Source organism: Carcharhinus amblyrhynchos, chromosome X (assembly GCF_965287045.1).
Source record: "Carcharhinus amblyrhynchos chromosome X, sCarAmb.v2.hapA, whole genome shotgun sequence".
NCBI classification, from domain to species: domain Eukaryota; kingdom Metazoa; phylum Chordata; class Chondrichthyes; order Carcharhiniformes; family Carcharhinidae; genus Carcharhinus; species Carcharhinus amblyrhynchos.
In genome coordinates, this window is record NC_137359.1 from 4,586,742 (window position 1) to 4,604,253 (window position 17,512).

The window sequence follows — 17,512 nt, forward strand, 5'->3', positions numbered from 1 at the left end:
AGGCCCTTTCCTTGTAACCCCACGTAATTCCCGTGCCACTAAGGGGCAATCCCACCCAGACCCGTTCCCCATAACCCCAATGATTTACCCCACTAATCTCCCTAACCTTCGCATCTTTAGACACTAAGGTGCAATTTAGCTTGGTCAGTCCACTTAACCTGCATATCGTTGGAGTGTGGGAGGAAACCGGAGCACCCGGGGGAAACCCACCCAGACACGGGGAGAACATGCAAACTCCACACAGACAGTGACCCAAGGCCGGAATTGAATTGGTTCTGATCAACTGAAAGGAGCGCGGGAGGTCAGAGGTACGGTCGAGTTGAGGAGAGGTTCATTTATAACATTGGTGGTGCACAGCCAAAAGGAGTGGTAATGGGACAAGTAAAGAAACAAAAGATTTGTCTAGCGTAGGTGTGAATGGCACAATGATCGTAGACATCTGAAAGCAAAACAGCAGGAAAAAGAGTAAAACAAAAACCAGCTCAGGAACAGGAAACAGAATGGCTGCTGGGATTACCATCTGAAATTGTTGAACTCCATGTTGAGTCTGAAAGGCTACAAAGTGTCGAATCAGAAGGTGGGGTGTTAACATAGAACACTACAGCACAAACAGGCCCTTCGGCCCACGAGTTGCGCCCATCACATCCATACCTACCAGGCCGTAGAACTATCTGTAACTCCCAATTCCATAAAACCCCATATACTCATCCAGAAGTCTTTTAAAAGACCCCAGCGAGTTCACCTCCACCACCACTGACGGCAGCCGATTCCATTCACTCACCACCCTCTGAGTGAAAAACTTACCCCTAACATCTCCTCTGTACTTGCTTCCCAGCAGCTTAAACCTGTGTCCTCTCATAGCGACCATTTCAGCCCTGGGAAATAGCCTCTGAGAATCCACCCTATCTATTCCTCTCAACATTTTATAAACCTCTATCAGGTCGCCTCTCATCCTTCATCTCTCCAGGGAGAAGAGACCTAGCTCCCTCAACCTATCTTCATAAGGGATGCCTCCCAATCCAGGCAACATCCTTGTAAATCTCCTCTGCACCCTCTCAATAGCTTCCACATCCTTCCTGTAGTGAGGTGACCAGAACTGCGCACAGTACTCCAAGTGGGGTCTGACAAGGGTCTTATAAAGTTGCAGCATTACCTCCCGACTCCTAAACTCGATCCCTCGATTAATGAAGGCCAGTACACCATAGGCCTTCTTGACCACATCCTCCACCTACGAGGCTGATTTAAGAGTCCTATGGACCCGGACCCCAAGATCCTTCTGCTCCTTAACACTGCTAAGACTCCTACCCTTGGTATTGTACTTCTTCATCCCATTGGTCCTGCCAAAATGGACCACTACACATTTATCCGGGTTGAAGTCCTGTTGTTCCTCAGAATTTGTGATGAGCTTCATTGGAGCAGTGCAGCAGGCCAAGCCCAGAGTGGGAGCAAAGTGGAGAATTTAACTGACAGGTGAGTGGAAACTCAAGGTCACACTTGTCAGCTGAACAGAAGCAAAGCAGTCACACAGTCTGTGTTTGGCCGCACCACGAGCGCTGAGTACAGAAGACTAAATGAGAAGAATTACAAGTGAATCACTGCTTCCCTTGGAAGGAGCGTTTGGGGCCTCAGACTGCGAGAAGGGAGGAGGTGAAGGGGCAGGCAGTATATCTCCAGTATTTGCACGAAAAGCTGGCATAGGAAGTACAGGGGAGATTGGGATTAATCAAGGAATGGACCAGGGCGTCACGGAGGGAGCAGTCCCTCGGAATGAGGGGAGGGGGAACATGTGTCTGGGGGTGGTATCATGCTTAAGGTACAGAAATGGCAGAGGAAGAGCCACTGAACATGGAAGGTGAGGAAAGGGGAGCCTATAAGGGCTCAGGGAGGGAGGGGAAAGGGAGAGAAAAGAGCGTGAAATAGAAAAGGACCCGGTCGAGGGCCCCTGCAGGGAGACATCTTCAGTTATTGAAAAGGATACAGAAGCATGAGTACGGAAGGGTGCATCGTCAGAACGTATCGAACAGAGAGGCTGGAAGACAATCGTCCCAGGAACGTAGTCCTGGTAGCTGTGGCAATCAATACAGTCAATGTAAAAAAAAGAGGGGAGAGGGATAAGGGGAAAAGAGCCAAGGAATGTTCCACACATTCCACAAAAACATAGACATAGCTAGGACCCATGCAGGTGCCCAGAACAGCCACTTTCATTTGGAAGAAGTGAGTGTAATTCAAGGGGAAATTGTTTAATGCGAGAATAATTTCAGCTCAGCAGAAGAGGATTGGCCAGGTCTGTTCAAGGAAGGAAACCATCCTGCTGGGGTTTGGAGGATGAGGGAGATTGGACATCCACAGCTAGAAGCTGGAAACACACAGATGGAGGGCATCAGAAGGTATAAATCACAACTTGTGGCTCAACTCCCACAGTGTGGAATTCCAACGGACCCAGCCATTCCCAATTCACTTCCATTTATTCCATTAGATAAAGCAAGTCATTCCACTGTACAAAACTTGAGTGAACCAAACCACTTCCCATGAACTGCCAATATACAAAACCAACAGTTCCAACATCTCATATTGAGGCCCACCATCAAGAATTCAAAAAGATCAAACTGTCTCCCATGAGCATCAGATGTTGAATTGGGTGACATCTGTCACTCAGTTCCAGAGTACGTGCACCTCACCACAGTTGCGCTGTTGGGTTTATAGGGACTGTGTACTTACTGAGAACAACGTGGTACAAGATATATTCTGTAACGTTATATAGAACAGTCCAGCACAGGAACAGGTCCTTCGGCCCACAATGTTGTGCTAACCATGACACCAAATTAAACTAATCCCTTCTGCTTGCCCTTGCTCCATATCTCTCTATTCCTTGCATAGTCATGTGCTTATCTAAAGCCCCTTAAACGCCCCTATTCAATCTGCCTCCATCACCAACCCTGGCAGCGCGTTCCAAACACCTACCACTCTGTAAAAAACGTGCCCCTCACATCTCCTTTGAACTTTCCCCCTCTCCCCTTCAGTGTACGCTCCCTAGTATTGGGCATTTCAACTCTGGGGCAAAGATTCTGTCCGTCAACCCTATCTATGCCTCTCATTTTATAGATTTCTATCAGGTCTCCTCTCAACCACTCCAGAGAAAACAAAGAACAGTACAGCACAGGAACAGGCCCTTCAGCCCTCCAAGCCTGCCCCGCTCACGCACCCAACTAGACCATTCGTCTGTATCCCTCTATTCCCAGTCTGGTCATGTGGCTATCTAGTCTTAAACGATCCACCTCAACCACCTTGCTCTGCAGCGCATTCCAGGCCCCCACCATCCTCTGTGTGAAATACGTCCCTCTGATATCTCTGTTGAACCTTGCCCCCTTAATCTTGAACCTGTGACCCCTTGTGTTCATCACCTCCGACCTGGGAAAAAGCTTCCTACTGTTCACCCTATCTATGCCCTTCATAATTTTGTACACCTCTATTAGGTCTCCCCTCATTCTGTCTTTCCAGGGAGAACAACCCCAGTTTGCCCAATCTCTCCTCATAGCTAAGACTCTCCATACCAGGCAATGTCCTGGTAAACCTCCTCTGTACTCTCTCCAAAGCCTCCACATCCTTCTGGTAGTGTGGTGACCAGAACTGGACACAGTATTCCAAATGTGGCCTGACCAACGTTTTATATAACTGCAACATCATATGCCAACTTTTATATTCTATGCCCTGTCCAGTAAAGGCAAGCATGCTGTTTGCCTTCTTCACTACCCTCTCCACCTGTGCTGCCATCTTTAGGGATCTGTGGACTTACACCCCCAGGTCCCTCTGTGCGTCTATACTCCTGATGGTTCTGCCATTTATTGTATAGCTCCTCCCTGATCTCCCGAAATACATCACTTTTACAACTCTAGTCTATCCAGCCTCTCCTTATAGCTCATACCTTCTAACCCAGGCAGCATCTTGGTAAACCTCTTCTGCACCCTCTCCAAAGCTTCCACATCCTTCCTATAATGTGGTGACCACAACTGAATACAATCCTCTGAAGTGCAGCCTAACCAAAGTTGTACAAAGCTGCAACATAACATCCTGACTCCTGTATGATGTATAATGGGGATCTTAGAGACATATAAGATAATGAAGGGAATGGATAGGGTAGAGGTAGAGAGATTCTTCCCATTTAGAAAGGATAGCAGGACTAGAGGGCACAGCCTCAAGATAAAGGGGGAGCAGTTTAGATCAGAGTTGAGGAGGAACTTCTTCACTCAAAGGGTGGTGAATCTCTGGAATTCTCTGCCTGTTGAAGTGGTGGAGGCTACTTCACTAGATATATTTAAGTCACGGGTAGATAGGTTTTTGACAGACAGGGGAATTAAGGGTTATGGGGAGAAAGCGGGAAAGTGGAACTGATCCATTTCAGATCAGCCATGATCTTATTGAATGGCGGGGCAGGCTCGAAGGGCTAGATGGCCCACTCCCGCTCTTATTTCTTATGTTGTATTCGACACTGACACTATTCTTAAAAATCTGTGAAGTATTGTATTATAATCATAGAACCATAGAGGTTTACAGCATGGAAACAGGCCCTTCAGCCCAACTTCTCCATGTCACCTCTTCTTTTAAAACAACAAAGCGAGTCCCAATTGTCCGTGTTTGGCCCATATCCCTCAATTGCCCCTGAGTGATAATGGGGCTATCAGGCTATATACAAGGAGTTACAGGGATAGGGGCTAGGTGGGATTGTGGTTGATGCAGACGTGATGGGCCAAATGGCCTCCTTCTGCACTGTAGGGATTCTATGATGTAACTGTCTAAACGCTTTTTAAAACACAAAATTGTACCCGCCTCTACCACTGCCTCTGGCAGCTTGTTCCAGGCACTCATCACCCTCTGTGAAAAAATTGCCCCTCTGAACCCTTTTGTATCTCTCCCCTCTCACCTTAAACCTATGCCCTCTAGTTTTAGACTCCCCTACCTTTGGGAAAAGATATTGACCATCTAGCTGATCTGTGCCCCTCATTATTTTATAGACCTCTATAAGATCACCCCTCAGCCTCCTACGCTCCAGAGAAAAAAGTCCCAGTCTATCCAGCCTCTCCTTATAACGCAAACCATCAAATCCCAGTAGCATCCTAGTAAATCTTTTCTGCACTCTTTCTAGTTTAATAATATTCTTTCTATAATAGGGTGACCAGAACTGTATACAGTATTCCAAGTGTGGCCTTACCAATGTCTTGTACAACTTCAACAAGACGTCCCAACTCCTGTATTCAATGTTCTGACCGATGAAACCAAGCATGCCGACTGCCTTCTTCACCACTCTGTCCACCTGTGACTCCACTTTCAAGGAGCTATGATCCTGTACCCCTCGACCTCTTTGTTCTATAACTCTCCCCAATGCCCTACCATTAACTGAGTAAGTCCTGCCCTGGTTCCATCTGCCAAAATGCATCACCTTGCGTTTATCTAAATTAAAACTCCATCTGCCATTCGTCAGCCCAGGGGCCCAATCTTTTAACGTCAATCGAGTCACTCTTTCCACGTTTAATAAATATTTTATTATTTTGGTAAAACTAAATTTGCAGCCCGTGACTGTTCAGATATAAAACTTCGGGTCTATTGAGCAGGGGTGGGGTGGAGCCACCTCCAGCCAGGGTCAGCGCCAGGGGGATGGCACCTCAGTGAGAGTCCGTTATACTACATTTGAACATGGACTGTTTCAGTATCTAAGGAGTTGCTAATGGTGCTGAACATTGTGCAATCATCGGCCAACATCTCCACTTCTGACCTTCTAGAACCTTACAATGCCCTTCAGCCCGAGTCCAAACCAACCACAATCCCACCCAGGCCCTATGCCAATATCCCTACACATTTACCCACTAAATCCCTCTAACCTACATATCCCAGGACACTAAGGGGCAATTTTTTTTAGCACGGCCAATCAACCTAACCTACACATCTTTGGACTGCGGGAGGAAACCGGAGCACCCGGAGGAAACCCACGCAGACACGAGGAGAACGTGCAAACTCCACACAGACAGTGACCCGAGCTGGGAATCGAAACCAGATCCCAGGTTATGATGGAGGGAAGGTCATTGATGAAGCAGCTGAAGATGGTTGGGCCTCGGACACTGACCCTGAGGGACTCCTGCGGGAGGTGACCTGGATCTGAGACGATTGACCTTCACCATTCTCCTTTGTGCTGGTTATGACTCCAACAGAATTCCCACTTACCTGACAAAGGAGCAGCGCTCAAAGCTCGCGGCTTTTGCTACCAAATAAACCTGTTGGGCTTTAACCTAGTGTTGTGACACTGCTTACTGTGATGACTCCAACCAGCAGAGGGCTTTCCCCCCCGATTCCCACTGACTCCAGCTTTCTCAGGCTCCTTGGTGCCACATTTGGTCAAATGCTACCTGGCTGTAAAGGGCAGTCACTCTCACCTCGCATCTGGGATTCAAATCTTCTGTCTCTATCTGGACTGATGAGGTCAGTAGCTAGCTGGCTCTGAGTATCAGTAAGCAGGCTGAGTAATGCTGCTTTGTAGCACTCCTCTGTTGGCAGGTCCTTTCCTCTTCAGTGAAATGAGCTGTGTTTTGATACCGGGTGGAGTGAGATTCAGTAACGAGGGTACTGCAAGTCAACGAGTGCCAACTTAGGGGAGACAGTGATACAACAGTAATATCACTGAACTCATAACGCAGAGGCCCAGCTAATGTTCCGGGGACATTACCCCAGTACGGCAGTAGATGGAGTTCAAATTCAATTAATTCATAAATCTGGAATTAAAAGATGACGGTGACCATGAAATCTCATCCACTCACGGTTGAGAAAGTTACTCAGTTGTACTAAATTGCTGCCAAGTCAGAAAAAGGAATGAAATTGGCCAGAGCAGCCAGCATTGACCTGGGTGCTGGAAATGACAATGCCAAAACTCATCCCTAACAATCCTACAAAGGCCTTCTTACAAACTGGTGAAAACTGGGAGAGCTGCCCTACAGACTAGACAAGCAACAGCCTGACATAATTATACACCTCACTGAATCATACCTTACAGATAACGGCCCAGACACCACCATCACCATCCCGGCGTAGATCTGGCGAATTGGGACTCCCCCCCATGTTGAACGTCACTTGGAGGAAGCACCGAGGGTGGCAAGGGTACAGAATGTACTCTGGGTGGGGGAATTCAATGTCCGTCATCAAGAGTAGCTCAGTGGTGCTACCACTGACCGAGCTGGTCAGGTCCTAAAGGACATCGCTATGAGACTGGGACTGCGACAGGTGGTGGGGGAACCAAGAGGAAAAAAACAGACCTAACCTCATCCTCACCAAGCTGCCTGCCACAGAGTCATCTGTCCATGACAGTATCGGTAAGAGTGATCACCGCACATTCTTTGTCCCGTCTTCACATTGAGAATAACATTCGTTGTGTTGTGTGGCACTATCACCGTGCTCAATGGGAATGACTTCAGATCTAACAACCCAAGACTGGGCATCCATGAGGCGCTTGTGGGCCATCAACAGCAGCGAAACTGTACTCCAGCACAATCTGTAACCTCACAGCCCAGCATATCCCCCACTCTACCATTACCACCAAGATAAGGGATCAACGGAGAGAAGTCTCACAACACCAGGTTAAAGTCCAACAGGTTTATTTGGTAGCAAAAGCCACTAGCTTTCAGAGCGCTGCACCTTCAGGTGAGTGGGAGTTCAGTTCACAAACAGGGCATATAAAAAGACACAAACTCAATTTACAAAATAATGGTTGGAATGCGAGTCTTTACAGGTAATCAAGTCTTAAAAGTACAAAAGTGTGAGTCGAGAGGGGGTTAAGCACAGGTTAAAAAGATGCGTATTATCTTCAGCCAGGACAGTTAGTTAAATTTTGCAAGCCCAGGCAAGTCATGGGGGTTACAGTGTGACATGAACCCAAGATCCCTGTTGAGGCCATCCTCATGTGTGCGGAACTTGGCCATCAGTCTCTGCTCAGCGACTCTGCGCTGTCGTGTGTCGTGAAGACCGCCTTGGAGAACGCTTACCCAAAGATCAGAGGCTGAATGCCCGTGACTGCTGAAGCATTTACCAACAGGAAGAGAATACTCTTACCTGGTGATTGTCGAGCGGTGTTCATTCATCCATTGTCGTAGCGTCTGCATGGTCTCCCCAGTGTACCATGCCTCAGGACATCCTTTCCTGCGGTGTATCAGGTAGACAACACTGGCCGAGTTGCAAGAGTATGTGCTGTGTACCTGGGTGGATGGTGTTCTCACGTGAGATGATGGCATCCATGTCGATGATCCGGCATGTCTTGCAGAAGTTGCTGTGGCAGGGTTGTGTGGTGTCGTGGTCACTGTTCTCCTGAAGGCTGGGTAGTTTGCTGCGGACAATGGTATGTTTGAGGTTGTGTGGTTGTTTGAAGGCAAGAAGTGGGGGTGTCGGGATGGCCTTGGCGAGATGTTCGTCTTCTTCTCTGCTCCAGAACAAGGACGGTGAAGAGTACTCTGTCCATCATGTCCTGTGTTTGTCTTCTGAGGAAGTCAGTGCAGTTTTTCACTGTGCCGCGTTGGAACTGTCAATCGATGAGTCGAGCGCCACATCCTATTCTTATGATGGCATCTTTCAGCGTCTGGAGGTGTCTGTTGCAATCCTCCTCATCTGAGCAGATCCATCTGTCCATTGTACAAAGAACACGAGCTTTTGTCGCGACACTACGGACTTCCTACAGAAACCCAGCACACATGGAGCAGTTGAACCAGGAGCACTCCTCGTCACAATGGATGTCTCGGCACTCTACACCAGCATCCCCGATGGCATTCCTGCAACTGCCTCAGTACTCAGCGCAAACAACTGCCAGTTTCCAGATGCAATTTTACAACTCATCCGCTTCATCCTGGACCACAATGTCTTCACCTTCAACAACCAGTTCTTTATCCAGACACACGGAACAGCCATGGGGACAAAATTCACACCTCAATATGCCAACATCTTCATGCACAGGTTCGAACAAGACTTCTTCATTGCACAGAATCTTCAGCCGATGCTATACACTGATACATCGATGACATTTTCTTCCTTTGAACTCATGGTGAACAATCACAAACAACTAAATGATGACATCAACCCATTCCGCCATCAGACTCACTATGAACTACTCTCCGAAATCGGCTACATTCTTGGACACACGCATCTCCATGAAGGACGGTCACCTCAGCACTTCACTGTACCGCAAGCCCACGGATAACTGCACGATGCTCCACTTCTCCAGCTTCCACCCTAAACACATTAAAGAAGCCATCCCCTACGGACAAGCCCGCCGAATACACAAGATCTGCTCAGATGATGAGGATCGCAGCAGACACCTCCAGACGCTGAAAGATGCCCTCATAAGAACAGGATATGGCCTCGACTCATCGATCGACAGTTCCGACACGCCACAGTGAAAAACCGCACCGACCTCCTCAGAAGGTAAACATGGGACATGGTGGACAAAGTACCCTTCGTCATCCAGTTCTTCCCTGGAGCCTTCAACATGTCACTGATGAAGACGAGCATCTCGTCAGGGCCAGCCCGACACCCCCACTTCTTGCCTTCAAACAACCGCACAACCTCAAACAGACCATTGTCTGCAGCAAACTACTCAGCCTTCAGGAGAACAGTGACCACAACACCACACAAACCCTGCCACAGCAACCTCTGCAAGTTGTGCCTGTTCATCGACACGGATTCCATCATCTCACGTGAGAACACCATCCACCAGGTACACGGTAAATACTCTTGCAACTCGGCCAGTGTTGTCTACCTGATACACTGCAGGAAAGGATGACCTGAGGCATGGTACATTGGGGAGACCATGCAGACGCTACGACAATGGATGAATGAACACCGCTCGACAGTCACCAGGCAAGACTGTTCCCTTCCTGTTGGTGAACACTTCAGCGGTCACGGGCATTCGGCCTCTGATCTTCGGGTAAACGTTCTCCAAGGTGGCCTTCACGACACGTGACAACACAGAGTCGCTGAGCAGAGACTGATAGCCAAGTTCCGCACACATGAGGACGGTCTCACCCGGGATCTTGGGTTCATGTCGCACTATCTGTAATCCCCATGACTTGCCTGGGCTTGCAACATCTCACTGTCCTGTCTGGAGACAATACACATCTCTAACCTGTACTTAACCCTCTCTTTCCTCACGTTGTCTGTACCTTTAACACTTGATTTGCTGCAAAGACTCGCATTCCTATTTTGTAAATTGAGTTTGTGTCTTTATGCGCCCTGTTTGTGAACAGAACTCCCATTTACCTGACAAAGGAGCAGCGCTCCGAAAGCTCGTGGCGTTTGCTACCAAATAAACCTGTTCAACTAAGCTGGTGTTGTGAGACTTCTTACGGTTTACCCCAGTCCAAAGCTGGCATCTCCACCTCACTGGAGAGTGCAGGAGGGCATGCCAGGAGCAGCACCAGGCATACCCAGAAATGAGATGTCGACCTGGTGAAGCTACCATAACGGGTTGCGTGCATTCCAAGCAGCAAACAGACAGAGCTAAGCGATTCCACAACCAACACTAAGTTCTGCAGTCCTTTCATATCCAGTCGTGAATGGTGGTGGACAATTGAACAACTCACTGGAGGAGGGGGCTCCACAAATATCCCCATCCTCCACAATGGAGGAGCCCAGTGCAAAAAGATAAGGCTGAAGCATTCTCAACAATCTTCAGCCGGAAGTGCTGAGTGAATGATCCATCCGCTCGGTACTTATATCACTGGGACAATGACATAAGATAGTGTGGAGGCCTTCCCTCACCCTCACACAGTGTGTTCTGGACCTGTGGGAGGGACACTGGCCGGGACAGCGATATAAGAGAGCGCGGGGATCTTCCTTCACCCTCACACAGCAGAGAGCTCCAGACCAGATGGGTGGCACGGGAGCACAGTGGTTGGCACTGCTGCTTCACAGTTCCAGGGTCCTGGGTTCGATTCCTGGCTCGGGTCACTGTCTGTGTGGAGTTTGCACATTCTCGTGTCTGCGTGGGTTTCCTCCGGGTGCTCCGGTTTCCTCCCACAGTCCAAAAACGCACGGGTTAGGTTGATTGGCCATGCTAAGAAATTGCCCCTTAGTGTCTAGGGATGCATCGGTTAGAGGGATTAGTGGGTATAATATGGGGGTAGGACCTGGGTGGGATTGTTTCAGTGCAGACTTGATGGGCCGAAGGGCCTCTTTCTGCACTGTAGGGTTCTATGATTCACCTGCGAGGGATACTCAGTGGGGACCTTCACTCACCCTCGCACAACAGTGTGTCCTGAACCCGTGAGGGACACACCTCACTGGCACACTATTTGAAACTACGACTGGTGAGGACACCAAGGGTGAAAAATTCATGTAATCTGTCCACAACTAGACCAACAAAAACAGAAAATGCTGGAGGATTTCAGCAGGTCAGACAGTGTCTGGAGAGAGAGAATAGAGCCTACGTTACAAATGACCCTTCGTCAGACAGAAGATAGGATTCTGGATTAATAAGAACGGTGCTGCCAAATCTAGACCTCCACAGTTTTCTGGAAGAAATACAGAGGAGGATTAAATAGAAAAAGAAAGCTTCCGATAGTCACAAAAATCTCAACACTGCAGACAGCCCAGAGGAGTATAGAAAGTACAGGGATCACATAAAAAAATAAGAAAAGCGAAGAGAGAGCATGAAAAATATTAGCAAGCAAGATTAAGGAAAATCCAAAGACGTTTCCCCAGTAGATAATGGATAGTTCAGGAAAAAGTGGGACCGATCAGAGATGAAAAAAGGATCTTGTGTGAAGCTGCAGAGGATATGGGAAGAGTTTCAAATTCTTTTGCCGTATTCACAATGGAAAGTGATGATGCGGATATAGCATTCCAGGAGGAGCAGTGTGAAATATTGGATAAAATAATCATAGCGAGAGAGGAGTTAGAATTGTTAAAAGTGGATATATTGCCAGGGCCAGATGGATTGTTCCCTCATCAGGGAGGAAATAGTAGATGCTCTGAGGATTATTTTCCAATCTTCACTAGACACAGGAGAGGCGCTGGAGGACTGGAGGAACGCAAATGTGAGTCCATTGTTTAAAAAAAAAGGGCATGAAGGAAATGCTAAACAATTATACATTTCAGACTTGAATGTGGGGAATACGATTGGAAAATCTGCAGATGACAAAAATTGACCATGTAGTGGATAGTGCAGTGGATAGGTGTAAGCTCCAGAATGACATAGATGGGTTGGTGGAGTGGGCAGGAAGGTGGCAGATGGAGTTCAGCTCTGATAAGTTGAGCTAACGCATTTGGGGAGATCAAACAGTAAAAGGGAATACACAATAGACAGGAATATACTGAGGGGTGGAAGAAGTGAGAGATCTTGGTGTACAAGGGCACAGGTCCCTAAAGGTAGTTGGACAGGTAGATAAGGTTGTAAAGAAGGCACACGGAAAGGTCTCCTTCATTGGCAGAGGGATAGAATACAAAAGTAAGGGTAAAATGAGGAAACTGTATAAAATACTGGTAAGGCCACATCTGGAGTGTTGTGTACAACTCTGGTCACATTACAGGAAGGATGCAATTACTCTGGAGAGTGCACAGAGGAGGTTTACTAGAATGTTGGCAGGGCTGGAGAACTGTAGCTACGAGGAGAGATTGGAGAGTCTGGCATTGTTTACCTTGGGACAGAGAAGGCTGAGGGGTGACATGATTCAAGTATACAAAATTATGAGGGTAGAGGTGGACTGAAGAATTGCAGCTATGAGGGGAGTTTGGGGTTGTTTTCCTTAGAAAAGAGAAGACTGAGGAATGGCATGATTGAGATATATGAAACTGTAAGTTCACATGATCATTAGCTGCGTCAAGGTACAGAGGGTCTGTAACAGCACTCTGAGTTGGTGTCTACAGAAGAGAAGGAAAAGAGAGACAGGGTGGAGGAAATGGGAAATTCCTCCTGACCCGGCAATAACTTTACATTATTCCTTTTCACACACATCATAAATAGTCCATGTTATATCATTACACAGATAGCGGGATCACCAAAGGACTCACTGGGCAGAATCTTCTGTTCTACAGTCTGAGGCTGATGATAGCCGGGACCTCCGCTGACTGAACACGCCACTTTGACTCATTTCGGGCAGGTCGTGCCTTATGAGCCTGGTTGAGTTCTTTAAAAATGTGACTGAACACATTGACGAAGGAAGAGCAGTGGATGTGGTGTACATGGACTTCAGCAAGGCATTTGATAAGGTCCCCCATGCAAGACTTCTTGAGAAGGCGAGAGGGCATGGGATCCAAGGGGCTTTGGCCTTGTGGATCCAGAACTGGCTTGCCTGCAGAAGGCAGAGAGTGGTTGTGGATGGGTCTTTTTTTGCATGGAGGTCGGTCACCAGTGGAGTGCCCCAGGATCTGTTCGAGGACCCTTGCTGTTTGTCATTTTCATAAATGACCTGGATGAGGAAGTGGAGGGATGGGTTAGTAAGTTCGCTGACGATACGAAGGTTGGTGGTGTTGTGGATAGTCTGGAAGGATGTCAGAAGTTGCAGCGGGACATAGATAGGATGCAAGACTGGGCGGAGAAGTGGCAGATGGACTTCAACGCGGATAAATGTGTAGTGGCCCATGTTGGCAGGACCAATGGGATGAAGAAGTACAATATCAAGGGTAGGAGTCTTAGCAGTGTTGAGGAGCAGAAGGACCTTGGGGTCCGGGTCCATAGGACTCTTAAATCGGCCTCGCAGGTGGAGGATGTGGTCAAGAAGGCGTATGGTGTACTGGCCTTCATTAATCGAGGGATTGAGTTTAGGAGTCAGGAGGTAATGCTGCAACTTTATAAGACCCTTGTCAGACCCCACTTGGAGTACTGTGCGCAGTTCTGGTCGCCTCACTACAGGAAGGATGTGGAAGCTATTGAGAGGGTGCAGAGGAGATTTACAAGGATGCTGCCTGGATTGGGAGGCATGCCTTATGAAGATAGGTTGAGGGAGCTGGGACTCTTCTCCCTGGAGGGACGAAGGTTGAGAGGCGACCTGATAGAGGTTTATAAAATGTTGAGAGGAATACATAGGGTGGATTCTCGGAGGCTATTTCCCAGGGCTGAAATGGTCGCTACGAGAGGACACAGGTTTAAGGTGCTGGGCAGTAGGTACAGAGGAGATGTCAGGGGTAAGTTTTTCACTCAGAGGGTGGTGAGTGAATGGAATCGGCTGCCGTCGGTGGTGGTAGAGGCGAACTCGCTGGGGTCTTTTAAAAGACTTCTGGATGAGTATATGGGATTTAATGGGATTGGGAGTTACAGATAGTTCTATGGCTTGGTAGGTATGGATATGATCAGCGCAACTTGTGGGCTGAAGGGCCTGTTTGTGCTGTAGTGTTCTATAGCTGAGGAGGACACTGGGTTGCAGGGGAGTAGAATTGACAGTTGATAAGGAGGATGTGCTGGATATTCTGGAGAGTATGAAAATAGATAAGTCCCCTGGTCCGGATGGGATTTACCCCAGGATTCTCTGGGAGGCAAGAGAAGTGATTGCAGAACCTCTGGCTCTGATCTTCAGGTCGTCGTTGGCCTCTGGTATAGTACCGGAAGATTGGAGGTTAGCGAATGTTGTCCCATTGTTTAAGAAGGGGAACAGAGACTTCCCCAGGAATTATAGACCGGTGAGTCTCACTTCTGTTGTGGGCAAGGTTTTAGAAAAAATTATTAGGGATAGGATTTATAGTTATTTGGAGAGTAATGAATTGATTGGAGATAGTCAGCATGGTTTTGTGGCGGGTAGGTCGTGCCTTACTAACCTTGAGTTTTTTGAGAAAGTGACCAGAGAGGTGGATGGGGGTAAGGCAGTGGACGTGGTGTATATGGATTTTAGTAAGGCGTTTGATAAGGTTCACCATGGTAGGCTTCTGCAGAAAATGCAGATGTATGGGATTGGGGGAGATCTAGGGAATTGGATTAGGAATTGGCTAGCAGATAGGAGACAGAGGGTGGTGGTTGATGGTAAATATTCGTCATGGAGTTTGGTTACGAGTGGTGTGCCTCAGGGATCTGTTTTGGGGCCACTGCTGTTTGTAATTTTTATTAATGATCTGGATGAGGGTATAGTTGGGTGGATTAGTAAGTTTGCTGATGACACCAAAGTCGGAGGTGTGGTAGATAGTGAGGAAGGGTGTCGAAGTTTGCAGGGTGACTTGGACAGGTTGCAGAGCTGGGCTGAGAGGTGGCGGATGGAGTTTAATGCGGAGAAGTGTGAGGTAATTCACTTTGGTAGGAATAACAGATGTGTCGAGTATAGGGCTAACGGGAGGACTTTGAATAGCGTGGATGAGCAGAGGGATCTAGGTGTATGTGTACATAGATCCCTGAAAGTTGGGAATCAAGTAGATAAGGTTGTTAAGAAGGCATACGGTGTCTTGGCGTTTATTGGTAGGGGGATTGAATTTAGGAGTCGCAGCGTCATGTTGCAACTGTACACAACTCTGGTGCGGCCGCACTTGGAGTACTGTGTGCAGTTCTGGTCCCCACATTACAGGAAGGATGTGGAGGCTTTGGAGAGGGTGCAGAGGAGGTTTACCAGGATGTTGCCTGGTATAGAGGGGAGGTCCTATGAGGAGAGGCTGAGGGATTTGGGGTTGTTTTCGCTGGAAAGAAGGCGGCTAAGAGGGGATCTTATTGAAACATATAAGATGATTAGAGGTTTAGATAGGGTGGACAGTGATAGCCTTTTTCCTCAGATGGAGAAATCTAGCACGAGGGGGCATGGCTTTAAATTAAGGGGGGGTAGTTATAGGACGGATGTCAGGGGTAGGTTCTTTACCCAGAGGGTGGTGAGGGATTGGAATGCCCTGCCTGCTGCAGTTGTAAATGCGCCTAGTTTGGGGGCGTTTAAGAGATCCGTGGATAGATTTATGGACGAAAAAGGATTGGTTTAGGTTAGTGGGTCATTGTTTTGTAACTGGTCGGCGCAACATCGTGGGCCAAAGGGCCTGTTCTGCGCTGTAATGTTCTATGTTCTATGAATTCTGCACCTGCAAGGCAGCGATTTGGCTCACCCCAACATCAACCTCTGGGCAGCACATCTAAACAGCAGCCAGACATCCATTTACTCACTGCAGGCTAGGATCTCCAGCTAAAAATATCCAGGAGAAGACAGCAATCTTTGGCCTCACGGCTCACTGATGCCTCCCTGGATATTTTCCCCAAGTAGTTGAGGAAAGGTGATATAGGTCCTTTGTCCAAGGGATGGGAGCAGGAGGCCCACATATCTGACCATGGCAGCCTGATGGGAGGTTGTCAGGGCGGCGGGGTTCAAAAGGAGCACTGCCCTGCAGTGCATAAACTGGATGAATTATCTCATCCGCTCTGCTAGGATAAATCAAACTGCCACTCGCTGCAAACTCACACCCACATAATGACACCGGTAGTCCAAGGATTAGAGCCCACAGAGATGTCACACACAACAGCAGATGGCTCACCAGCACTCAATGTGTCATAGCTACTTGAAGCTCACCGTCTCACATCAGATCCTCATCTTAACCCCTCACTGGAAGGGCCCAGTACACACACAACAGGCATGCAAGCTTCTGAACTGCTCTGCATTCTGCAGTGCTTGCACTCAACCCATAATCTGTCTCTATGCAGGACAGAACAGCCCACAACAAGTGGATGAGATCTCAGTCTGGAGGTGGGACCCTGGAGCCTCGCCCCACATGAGGAGCAGGCTGCAAAGCTGGCAGGGGTAGACACTGACCATGCCTGCGCAGCAGGAGAGAACAGCCTCCCCCAGCAATGCAATGAGGAACATAAGAAATAGGGGCAGGAGTAGGCCATCTAGCCCTTCGAGCCTGCCCCGCCATTCAATAAGATCATGGCTGATCTGAAGTGGATCAGTTCCACTTTCCCGCTTTCTCCCCATAACCCTTAATTCCCTTGTCTATCAGAAACCTATCTACCCGTGTCTTAAATATATTCAACGAGGCAGCCTCCACCACTTCAACAGGCAGAGAATTCCAGTGATTCACCACCCTTTGAGTGAAGTTGTTCCTCCTCAACTCTGATCTAAATGCCAACCCCCACCACTTGAGGCTGTGCCCTCTAGTCCTGCTATCCTTTCTAAGCAGGAAGAATCTCTCTACCTCTACCCTATCCATCCCCTTCATTATCTTATACGTCTCTATAAGATCCCCCCCCTCATCCTTCTAAACTCCAACGAGTACAGACCCAGTCTATTTAGTCTCTCTTCATAGTCCAACCCCCTCATAGAACATAGAACATTACATAGAACATAGAACATAGAACATTACAGCGCAGAACAGGCCCTTCGGCCCACGATGTTGCGCCGACCAGTTACAAAAAAAACAACAACAACAATGACCCACTAACCTAAACCAATCCCTTTTCGTCCATAAACCTGCCCACAGACCTCTTAAACGCCCCCAAACTAGGCGCATTTACAACTGCAGCAGGCAGGGCATTCCAATCCCTCACCACCCTCTGGGTAAAGAACCTACCCCTGACATCTGTCCTATAACTACCCCC

At 48.1% G+C, this 17,512-nt stretch overlaps 1 protein-coding gene across 4 annotated transcripts in view; it reads right to left on the reverse strand.

The window, feature by feature from the left end:
- Positions 1 to 17,512, reverse strand: part of LOC145361953 (zinc finger protein 148-like) — a 146,079-nt gene that overhangs the window by 59,718 nt on the left and 68,849 nt on the right. The gene's annotated exons all lie outside the window — the stretch shown is intronic.